Below are 12,251 nucleotides of genomic sequence, written 5' to 3'. Positions count from 1 at the left end.
TTTATTTACCTTTTTAAATTTTTAAAATTTTTTTAAATTGAGCTGGGGCTTCCCTGGTGGCACAGTGGTTAAGAATCCACCTGCCAATGCAGGGGACATGGGTTCGAGCCCTGGTCCGGGAAGATCCCACACGCCGCGGAGCAACTAAGCCAGTGCACCACAACTACTGAGCCTGTGCTCTAGAGCCTGCAAGCCACAACTACCGAGCCCACATGCCACAACTGCTGAAGCCTGTACGCCTAGAGCCCGTGCTCCGCAACAAGAGAAGCCACTGCAATGAGAAGCCCCGTGCACTCAACGAAGAGCATCCCCCGCTTACTGCAACGCCTGTGCGCAGCACTGAAGACCCAACACAGCCAAAAATAAAATAAATTAAAAAAAATAAATTTTTTAAAAAAATTAAAAATAAAATACTAAAAAATAGAGCTACTCATATTTTTAAAAAATTGAGCTATAACTGACATATAACATTGTATTAGTTTCAGGTGTGCAACATAATGATTTGACATATGTATATATTGCAAAATGATTGCCACGATAATGCTAGTTAACATCCATCACCACACACAGAAACAATTTTTTGTGTGTGATGAGAACTATTTAACTTTTTATTATAGAAAATGTCAAACATAGGTAAAACATAGTAGACTAGTATTGATATAATGAACCTCCATGCACACATCACTCACCTTCAACAATTACCAACTCATGATCAATCTTGTTTCTTCTATATTCCCATTTTCTCCATTCTGTAGTTTTGCAGCAAGGCCCACATATCATGTAATTTCATCTAAAAATACTTCAGAATGTATCACTAAAAGAATTTAAAAGACAACAATATTATAATCATATCTAAAAAGTTTTAAATAATTTTTAATGCCCTCAAACATGGATTCTGTATATATTTTAAAGATAGAGCCTACAGGTCTTGCTCATGGTTTATTTGTTTTATTTTTTTGGCTGCCCTGCACAGCAGTTTGTGGGATCTTAGTTCCCTGACCAGGGGTTGAACCCGGGCCCTTGGCAGTGAAAACACTGAGTCCTAACTGCTGGACCACCAGGGAATTCCCATTGCTCATGGTTTAGATGTAGAGAAAGAGGAGCCAAGGATGACACTGAAGTTTTTGGCTTGAGCAACTGGTAGTGTTTTACTGACATTTATAAGGAAAACACTGTTGGAGGAGTAGTTATGGCTGGCAGGGTGAACCAGGAGTTTGGTTTAGGACCTGCCCAGTTTGAGATGTCTATTCGATATCCAAATAGAGATATTGAGTTGGCAGCTACATGTATGTTTCTGAAATTTGGGAAGATCAGGCTGGAGGTAGAAATTTGGGAGCTGATACCACAATGATGGTACTGAAAGTCATAAAACTGTTTGATGTCACCAAAGAAGTGAATGTAAGTGGAAAAGAGGACTGAGGACTGAACTCTGGAGCACTCCCAACACTTAGTCAGGGATAAGAAAGAACCAGCAAGGGACAGAACACATGACCAGTGAAACAGGAAGAAAACAGAGTGGTATTCTGAAAGCCTAGTGAAGAAAGTATTTCAAGGAGGATGCGATCACCTGTGTCAAATGCTGCTAATATATTAAGAGAGGCAAGGAGTAAGAGATGACCATGGAGTTAGCAAGGGTGAAGGTCATGGATGATGCTGAAAGAGTTATTTTATCAGAGTGACGGGGATGAGAAAATGCCTTGCTTGGGTTCAGGAGAATCAGAAGAGAGATGAACAGTGGCTATAATATATATCTTTTAAGGAGTTTTTGCTGATAAGGGGTGTTGAGAGGAATATGAAGTCAAAAAAGAGTTTTGGGGGCTTCCCTGGTGGCACAGTGGTTGAGAGTCCATCTGCCGATGCAGGGGACACGGGTTCGTGCCCTGGTCCAGGAAGACTCCACATGCCGCAAAGCGGCTGGGCCCGTGAGCCATGGCCACTGAGCCTGCGCGTCCGGAGCCTGTGCTCCGCAACGGGAGAGGCCACAACAGTGAGAGGCCCGCGTACCGCAAAAAAAAAAAGTTTTGTTTTTAAAGCAGGATATATTAGCACTGATGGGAATGATCATGGAATGAGACAGTGAGAATGTTAAATAATATATATGGGTACCTAACACATAGAAGGCATACAAATGGTAGTTCTTTTCTCTTTGGGCCTTTTTAATAAAGAGTTAAACCTGGAGCCACAGACAGCTATTTTACTAATTAGTGGGCATCGAGAGCAGAATTATTTAGCTTTAGATAATTGTGCAAGGCAAAATGTGGGTGAAATACAGATATATGTGGCATATTTGGTTACATATAATAATAAACCCGAGAAAACAAGGCAGGGTTTCTTTTTCTCATGTGAAAGAAGTCTAGAGGTTGGAAGCCTGGAACGGGTAGTACTGTGGTTTCATGGTGTTTTCAGTGACTTGGGCGCTCTCTCATTCTGGCCTCTATTTTCAAGATCACCTTTCTGTCCAAGATAGCTGCTAGAGGCCTAGCCATCACGTCCCAGTCTCCACAGCAGGAAGGAAGAAAGAGAAAGGAAGGAGGAAGAAGGGCTTGATCCCTTCATTCTAAGGAAACTTCTTGGAAGTTCCACGCAACGTTTCCATTTATATCTTTCTGGCCAGAACTTGACCTGCCAGGGAGGCGGGGAAATACAGTCTTTCAATAGGGCATATTTCTCTCCTGAATAAAATAGGGGTTTTATTACAAAGGAAGAAGCAGAGAATGGATATTAGGGTAGGCTATTAGCAATCTTTGCCTTAGTATTTGTGGGAAGAGCATGGACAAAAGGCCTATGTTTGAACCCTAGCTCTACCATATACTGGTTGTGGCCTTGAACAAGTTATTTTATCTCTGTGCCTCAATTTTCTCTTCTTTAAAATTGAGCTAATACTAGTGCTCAGAATACTAGTGCTACTCTGAGGATTAAATGAAATAATACAAGTAAAGTGCCATTGTGTCTGGCATATAATAGGCACATAATAAATAACACTACATATATGAAATAAAAATTAGTCATCTAGCAGGCCATTGAGAGATGGTGTCTTAGTCTCTTCAGGCTGCTATACCAAAATTCCATAGATTGGATGGCTTATAAACATCAGAAATTTACTTCTCACAGTTCTGGAAGCTGGGAAGTCCAAGATCAAGGTGCCTGCAGATTTGGTATCTGGTGAGGGTATGTTTCCTGGTTCATAGATGGCCATCTTTTCACTGTGTTCTCACATGGTACAAGGGGTGAGGGAGCTCTCTGTGACCTCTTTAATAAGGGCTTTTCCCTCATGACCTAATCACCTCCCAAAGACTCTACCTCCAAACATCATCACTTTGGGGATTAGGTTTCAACGTCGGAATTTCGGGGATGGGGGGGACACAAACATTCAATCTACAGCAGATTGTATTCGTTAATTGGGCTGATTGGCTGCTTAGTTACAGGTTCAATGTGAGAGTTACCATATCCACTTCCCCTCTGTTACATAAGAAATACCCCAAGATCTAGGAGAGTTGTAACATCCTGTCAATGGCATTTATTGACTCCAGTTAACTTAATCATGTCCCTTAAGCTTATGCTTTCAATGAATCCCTTTATCTCATACTAGCCAAGCTGCAAGCCCTGAGACAAGTAATTTGGTTAAGGCCTGCTGAAAAAATGCCTGTTTTACCAAACACATGTATCTTAAGCTTAGATCTTCAAGGAGTGGGAAAATGCTTCTCCAGCTCCTGCTGATTTTTAGGTCTCTGTTTTAGCCATCTTTGATAACATCTATTTTGGTTGGTTGACTTTGTAATTATTGGAGTCATAGTCAATGGCCAGTGTATACAGCACCTGGATCTAATTACAGGTGCTATTGTGTCTATCAACCCAGGCCCTGAGCCCCTGTATTTGCTGTATACAAAATGAGAAAGCTGCTGGTCAGCCCTGGGTTTTGCAATGTCATGAGTTATCATTTCCCACCCAAGGCAGGCAAGGGATGGACAAACACTTGGCTCTTGGCAGAGCTGGTAGCTCTAGTTAGCAGAAAATTCTTCAGCCGGTGAAGGAATTGTGATGAAGGGAGATAGGCCAAGCGGTCACACACTTCAGCTTGGCACCTAAAGGGAACTGCAGGAAACAGATTGAATCCTATTAGGAGGCCAAGCGGTCACACACTTCAGCTTGGCACCTAAAGGGAACTGCAGGAAACAGATTGAATCCTATTAGGGAAAAGGCAATATTTTTATAGGTGAGTTCATTTCTCTCCCATGGAGATAATTTTCTCTTATCACATCACAAATTAATTTAGGCTGAAAGTACAAGTGATGGATCAGATAAAAACAGTGCAGAATACTTCACCTGCCTTCAGCCTTAAATTATTCAAGTGGCTGCAGCCACTGGTCAACAAGAAGGCAGAAGTTGTCTCACAGAGAAATGACTGGCCTAAGAGGTGAGGGTTCTTGCAGCATTCCCCCTAAGGCCTGAGAGGCGGTGCAGTGCACTGGAAAAATCAGAGCTTTGGCTCTGCCACTTAGTGATGTGGCCTTGGCCTTGAGTGAGTTACTTGACTTCTGTAAATGACAAAGTATGTAAAATAACTATGAGGACTGGCCCAAAGAGAGATGCTCCACCTGTCTGTGCCTTTTGTTTCCCTCGTTACAACGCACCTACTTACATTCTTTTCAATTATTTTTAAAACATTAAAAAATATAAACTAAAACATAAATGCAGGAAAACAAGTGTATCATTTAGTAAACTATTATAAGGTAAACACACTTGTATTTGAGTCAAGAAATAGAACTTTGCCAACCATTCCTGAATCTCCACTCCTTCTCAAAGAAACTATCTTGACTTCATAGTGATCAAGGAATTGACATACACAAGTGTGCATCTCAAGGCACTGGAGTTTAGTCTTGCCCATTAAAAAAAATTTCAGGCGCCTTTTAAATGATTTACAGGCTCCTCCACCATCTTTTTCTTTTCCTTAAAATCATCTGTTGAAGAACATGCATTGTCTGATATGCAGTTTCCTAGTCTGGATTTTGCTGATTTCATTTTTATTGGTGTAGGTCTGCATGTTCTTTTGTCAGTTGTGTATTTTGCAAATTGACAGCTAGGTACAGAGGTGAGATTAGACTCAGGTTCAATACTTTTGGCAAGATTAAAGGAAGTGATATATTCTTTCATCTGGAAGCATATAATATATTGTCTTTTTGGTTTTTTTGAAGATCTAATTGACTTTATTGAATGATTCATGAATCAGGCAGCAAGTCATCTAGTAAATAGACAGGTGCTCCTTGTCTCTTTTTGGAATATTAGCAGCCATTGATGCTCAATGAGCACATCCATTATTCATTGGGGATTGCAAAATGGTGATATTCCATTTCTATCATTTATGAAATGTATTAGTTGGAGTCTTTATAAGGAGAATTTCCCTACAGCTATTTGGTTATCCAATGGTACAGTTTATATAAGAAAATTAAGATAAATGTTTAATTTTTTCCCTTTGTTTTTATAAGTTTTCAAGACAATGAACTGGCTCTCTATCATCATTTGAAGGCACCTAGTGTTTAAAGTATCATTATACTCATGAAAGATATATACATATATGTCTATATGTGTATATATGTGTACGTGTATACATATAATGCCATATACTTTGATTTTCACTTTTTAAAAAAATTTTCACTGGTTTTTTTGTATCCTTCCAGTAATATTCTACACATATAAAACCATTTATAAATGTTGATGATTATTTGTTTCACTATTTTGCTATTAAAAACAATGTGATATGGAATATCTTTCTTTAATACTTCTTTATATATGAATATAATTGTGGGATAACTTCCTACAAGTGGAAATGCTTTTATAATTTTCATAGATAATGCCAAATTATCTTACACAGAATTCATACCAATTACATTGCCATCAACGATGAATCAGTGATAAGGGATCATTTCCAAAAATACTCTGAGTTGCAAGGGGGAAGCAAGGGGTCAGAAAAGGATTGGATTTTAATAGAGGGAGAAAGATGGGAAGAAGCCATGGTGGAGGTGAGGAATTGGAATTGGTTAAAGGTATTACAACCATAGAGCAGATGCTAATTCAAAATGGTGTCTGAAGAATAAAGGGGTAGGTGAAAGCAAACAGAAAATTCTGGTATTGGAAGGTGTGGTGGTGTAGAAAGAACACTGAATTTGATGGCAGGAACATGTTCCACACTTATTGTCTTATTTAACTCTCACAGTAGCTTTAAGAGGTATTATTTCTGTTTTACAGATAAGATAGTAGAGGCTATGGGGATAACAATATTTTACAGGATTGAATGAAAGCTAAATGATATAATGTATGTGACATCATGTATTAGAGTGTGAGCTTCTTGATAGCAGTTATCTTAAACCTAGCACAGTGCCAGGTACATTCTGGAACGCAACAAACAATTTGCTCAATACTTTTAATGAATGATAGAACCTAACAAAGGTCTGCCACATAAGTTATGGCTATCAAGAAATGGTTATCGACTCTTTAAAGACCAGCAGCTAAAAGAAAAGTCTGGCTGGCCGTGGTATCACATTAGATTCTGATACGTATGCATACATAATCAGTCATCTAATAGGTATAGGTATGACTTTCACAACTGATAATTATCAAAGAAATCTATAAAATGAATAATGCTGATTGAGAAAACCATGTATCTAAAATTTCTCTCTTAGATAAATTTAGGAGTCTATATTTTATGTTTTCCTTGGTAAACACTCTAGGGAAATAAAAAACAGCAGTTTACATATACTTTACTCATTAATTGGTAACAATCTATTAATGAATTGAGGTTGGTTTTTAAATTTAAATACAAAAATTTACTTCACCACTTCCTTTCAAAACTAATAAAGGCATTTTTATAATAAAGGGCACTTATGCCATAATGTTAATAAAAATGGAAATAAAATTCAGATCACTTAAAAGGAGGGAGCAAACCATAAGACCCAGTACAGTGGCTGTAACTGAGCATCATGTTTGGTTTGGAATTCTTTACAAGAAAAAGGAAAAACAGTCAAGGATGCAGTTCCCATTATTAGAAAATAATTAAACATATCAGTTTTAATGGGAAGACAGGTTCTTTTGCCCCTGGTATTAAATTATAACCAAAACACTTCGTTGCACCTTAGGTAGAAGATCCAGACTAGGCAGTGACTTTAAAGAACAAATGCTAACTAGATAATCCTTCTAGTTTTCCATCAGCTTTTCTCTAACCTTAAGTTTCCAGAGTGTTTTTCTATTTAATAATCCTATCATTAGTGCCAAGTACCCAGAAAACACATGATGTTTGTTGTATGAATTCTTGAATTAAAAGAAATGTTGTTGCCAATCTTTATTTAGTATTCAATAATAAAGGAGGCAGAATGGGGCAATAGAGTCCTGGAGTAAGAGTTAGGGTACTTCACGTTCTAACCTCTACCTTATGTAAATGTGAATTCTGGGAAGACTTTTAGCATCTTTGGGTCTCAGTTTCCTCATCTATGAGGTTTAGACCAGTGCTTTTTAACCCTGGATTCACATTAGAATCACCTGGAGAGTTTAAAAAAACTACTGATATGTGAGATTTACCCTCACAAATTCTGATAAATCTGGTCTGGGATGAGATCTAGGCATCAATATGGTTTTAAAAGGTCCCAAGTGATTTAAATGAGCAGCCTATGGATGAGAACCACTGATTCAGATGTTTTCCAAGGTCCCCTCCAGGTCTAAAATGCTAAGAACTGATGAGATCCAATATTTAGAAATTTAATAACTGTTTAACAGTCTAATAAGGTAGCTGCAACTTTGAGGGTAGTTTTTTTTTATCATCTAAAAGGAGTAAAAATCCTGGGACATTTATTATTAAATGATAATTCATGGCAGGTCAAATACTCTAATATAGTCACAAATAATTCAGCCATAAAAGATGGACAAAATGCTTAAGGGACAATCTTAACTCAGTTTTCATTGTTGTGTGAGGTATGGGGGACAGAAGATAACTTGCTCATGGTAAGGAATCTAATAGGATTAGGAATTGCCCATTAAGGCAGGACCTCAGAAGGTCTTTAGTGTAGGGGGAATCAGATATAAACTCTCAGGTGGAGGAAGGAAACAGTCCCTAAGAAGTTATAGTCATAATCTGACCCCTGTATGATTTAGCAACCCAAATTCAGCTCATTTGGCAGATCTAAAAAACTCTCACAGTAGAAATTAACACAACATTATAAATCAATTATACTTCATAAAATAAATTAAAAAAATAAAAAGCCCTCAAATATGAATTTAGTTTAAGTTGTTTTATACTGGTAGTGATTCCAGGCACTTGGCAGAAGCAAATGGAAATCCTTCCCCAGAAAACATTTTCTTAGGCCTCAGAATTCTTATAAATAATTTTCCAAAGAAAACAAGTAGCTCCAGCTAAACTAGGCCTCAAGGAAACATGGCACTATGAGTGAGAACCAGCAGAAAAAAAATATGACAATAGGGACCTATCAAGACTTTAGTTACTGAAACTGTCAAACACAGAATATAAAACAACTATGCTTACTGTGTGTCTAAAGTAGTAACAGACAAACCTGAAAATGTCTAGAGGAAAAAGACTTTAAAATGTGATCTAGCAAATTCGAAAAAAAAAAATCCAGCTTTCAGAAAATAAATAATTTTTGAAAGAAAAACTCAATGGGTAAGTAGAAAAGTATATTAGACACAGATGAAGAGGTCAGAAGAAATTGTATAGAATGCAGCACAAACAGATATAAAGAGGAAAACAATCAAGGAAAGGTTAAGAGAAATGAAAGATAGAGTGAGAATGCATTAACACGTTTAATTGGAATTCTCAAATGAGAGTGAATGGAGTAGAGGCAATATTTTAAGATTATGGCTGAGAAATCTTTAGAACTGTTGAAAGGCACTAATGCACAGATTCAGTAAACTTAATGAATCCCAAGAAGAATTAAAAAAAGAAATCCATATCTCAACACATCATTAATAGAACTGAGGAACACTAAAGGCAGAATAAAAATATCCAGAAAGAAAAATATCAGATTACTTAAAAAAAAAAAAAAAAAAAAAAAAGGCAGTTAGCTGATTTCTCAACAGCAATGAGAGCCAGGGACAGTTGAATGGCATTGTGAGTGGAAAGAGAATAACTCCTACCCTAGAATTCTACACTCAGAGAAAATATCTTTCAAGATTGAAAGTGAAAAATTGGGAATTCCCTGGTGATCCAGTGGTGAGGACTTGGTGCTTTCACTGCTGTGGCCTAGGTTCAGTCCCTGGTTGGGGAACTAAGATCCTGCAAGCTGTGTGGAGTGGCCAAAAAAAAAAAAAGATTGAGAGTGAAAATAAAGACATCTTCAAACAAAAAAATAAATATGCAAATTCAAAAAACCTGAGTTTTCCATCAAGAAAATCTCAACAGAAGAAATAATTCTGGGGACTTCCCTGGTGGCACAGTCATTAAGACTCTATGCTCCTGATGCAGGGGGCCTGGGTTTGATTGCTGGTGATCCCACATGCATACCGCACACAACTAAGGAGCCCGCCTGCCCCAACTAAAGACCTGGTGCAACCAAATAAATAAATAAACAGTAAACTGCCAAAACTGGGACACTCAAAACTCAAAAAACAACTCTGGATTAAAAGAAAAAACTACATAGATAAAAGTTAAAAAAAAAAATTCTGAAGGGTTTATTTCAGACCAAAGGAAAGTGATATAAGATCTAGGATAAAACATAAATTGAAGAGCAAAGAGAATGGTAAATATGTGGGTAAATCTAAAACAAAAACAAAAAAACAAATATAAAAAACTGACTATAGAAACTATACCTTGTGGAGTTAAAAATATAGAATTAAAACTTATAACAAACATAATTAAAAGAAATAGTAAATGCATTAAAAAGATTTAAGGTCTTTGGGAAAGGATTATAAGAAAAAGAAAGGAGAAGTCACAAAACATTGAATAGACAGGATAAATAGGAAGCATGAAATATGATAAACTCAAATATATTTAAATTATTACATTAATTGTTAATGGATGAAATATTCCAGCTAGAGGACAAAGATTGTCAAACTGGACAATAAAACAAAACCAAACTATATGAGGTTTATAGGAAACATTTCTAAGATGTAAAGATATAGAAAGATTTAAAAGAGAAATGAGGGACTTCCCTGGTAGCACAGTGGTTAAGAATCCGCCTGCCAATGCAGGGGACACGGGTTCGATCCCTTGTCCAGGAAGATCCCACATGCCACGGAGCAACTAAGCCTGTGGGCCACAACTACTGAGCCTGCTCTCTAGAGCCCACGAGCCACAACTACTGAAACCTGCACGCCCTAGAGGCCATGCTCCGCAACAAGAGAAGCCACTGCAATGAGAAGCCCGCACACCACAATGAAGAGTAGCCCTGCTTGCCACAACTAGAGAAAAGCCGTGCGCAACTAAGACCCAATGCAGCCAATAAATAATAAATAAACAAATAAAAGAGAAATGAAAAACAAAAACAAAACCCACTAACCAAGACAAAACTAATGTAGTACAGTAATAACAATTAGATTTTAGGACAAAAAGCATTAATAGCAATGAAACGGGACTTTCCCCATGTCCATCAGGAAGACACAAGATTGAATTTATATCTAATAACATAGCCTCAAAATGAAATAAAAATTGACAGAACTAAAAGGAGAAATATACATATTCATAATCATAGAGGGAGATTTAAAAATCCCTTTTTCAATAATTAATAAAACAAGGGAAAAGTCAGTACAGATATAGATAATTTGAACATGATTAACATATTTAATATACACATATAAAATTCTGTGTCCAGTAATTGCAGAATATATGTTCTTTTCAAGCACACCTAGAACATTTACAATCTGGCTATAGATTGGGCCAGAAAATGTCTCAACAAATTTCAAAGGACTGAAATAATATAGAATAATTTTTCTGACCACAGTGTAATTCAGGTAGAAATCATTCATAAAGAGATAGCTAGGGAAAGAATCCTTTCTGTTTGGAAATGAAGAAATACATTTGTAAAAAATTCAGGGGTCAAAGAACCCACATGGAAATTATAAAACATTTTGAGCTGAATAATAAAACACTAACACAAAAGTTTGGTCTCAGGAGAGTCTAGATAAAAGACTGACTTTGAATTAAACAGCTTATGGGTGGTAACTACAGATGAGTGGATAAATTCAACCAAAGAGTACCTGTATTGGGTTGGCCAAAAAGTTCATTCGGGTTTTCAACAGAAGGGCCAATAACAGAACACTAAGAGGCACCATCTTTTAAAAGGCAGGCAAATGAAGCAGTCAAGGATAATAAGAGGGGATGATCAGACAGTACCTCTAAGAGCTGAGTAAGAAAGGACCCTGCCCAGCCCCATGCTTCAGGGAGACTGATGCTTTGGAGTGTCTTCCTCAAGATTTTTTAAATTCACCTCCAGGTCCTGGGACTAAGGAAGGCACCCTGAGCCTGGATCTGGTCCCCACGTAGACTTGGTCGCCAGAATGCCTCTCTTGAGATTTTCAAGTCCCACTTTGGTGTTGGGACACGTGTCATTTCTCCCATCTGAGGTACTCTCTGACCCTCTAACCCACTCACCTACTCTTCATGCGGAACAAATGCTCTAAGGAGCTCTGGGTCTTGTGCCTATGGAATTTCCCTGGGTCTGAAGAGTGGACCATTTCTACTGGCCGAAGCAATATTTCCTTCACACAATAGTATGAAACTGAGCTGCCAGAATGGTGCTTTTAGGTGACTTCTCATATTGGACACAGAATGAATTCAGGGTTTTGGGTTACCAAACTATTGACCCTTGAGATTGAGTTGTATGTGTGGGTCTGTGCATTGGCTCCCACTGGTCTGTGTTCCAACTATGGGACTGTCTTTGGTCTGTAGACCACCAAGTTTGTGAGGATGGTGACATTGTTCTTAAATTCTGTCCACCTCCCACCACTGGCACCAGGGAGGTCCCCTTACCCTCTCTGCAGGTTCTGCACTGTGTGTCAGGACAGGCCCATCTAATCTGAGGCCTTTTAAGACTGCTGCTCTGCTATGCCAACTGGCTCTTCCAATCAATGTCCTCTCATTTCCAATTGACAGCGACCTTGTGCTCTCTAGGTATGGGCTTAAGCCATGCTGACGAAGGAATGGGCATTCCTTGCACAAATGAAACTATTCTTCTTGCTCCATCCGTGGGCCTCTTGACTATTCTTCCTGGGTGTGGCTAAGAGATCACAGTTTGGGAATGCAGTAATTACAGCCT

General features: G+C 38.0%; 1 protein-coding gene across 1 annotated transcript in view; it reads right to left on the bottom strand.

Moving 5' to 3' along the window:
• Positions 1–4,985: 4,985 nt before the first annotated feature.
• Positions 4,986–12,251, bottom strand: part of DDIAS (DNA damage induced apoptosis suppressor) — a 30,309-nt gene continuing 23,043 nt past the window's right edge. Inside the window, exon 7 of the mRNA XM_089915357.1 lies at positions 4,986–12,249. The gene's annotated coding sequence lies outside the window, so the exon portion shown is untranslated. The remainder of the gene's footprint in view (positions 12,250–12,251) is intronic.

Source organism: Delphinapterus leucas, chromosome 7, assembly GCF_059928025.1.
Source record: "Delphinapterus leucas isolate spDelLeu-1000000601 "Yukka" chromosome 7, BTC_Dleu_Yukka2, whole genome shotgun sequence".
In the NCBI taxonomy this organism is placed as follows: Eukaryota; Metazoa; Chordata; class Mammalia; order Artiodactyla; family Monodontidae; genus Delphinapterus; species Delphinapterus leucas.
The sequence above is the reverse complement of the archived record's forward strand: the minus strand, read 5'-3'. Positions and strand labels throughout refer to the sequence as shown.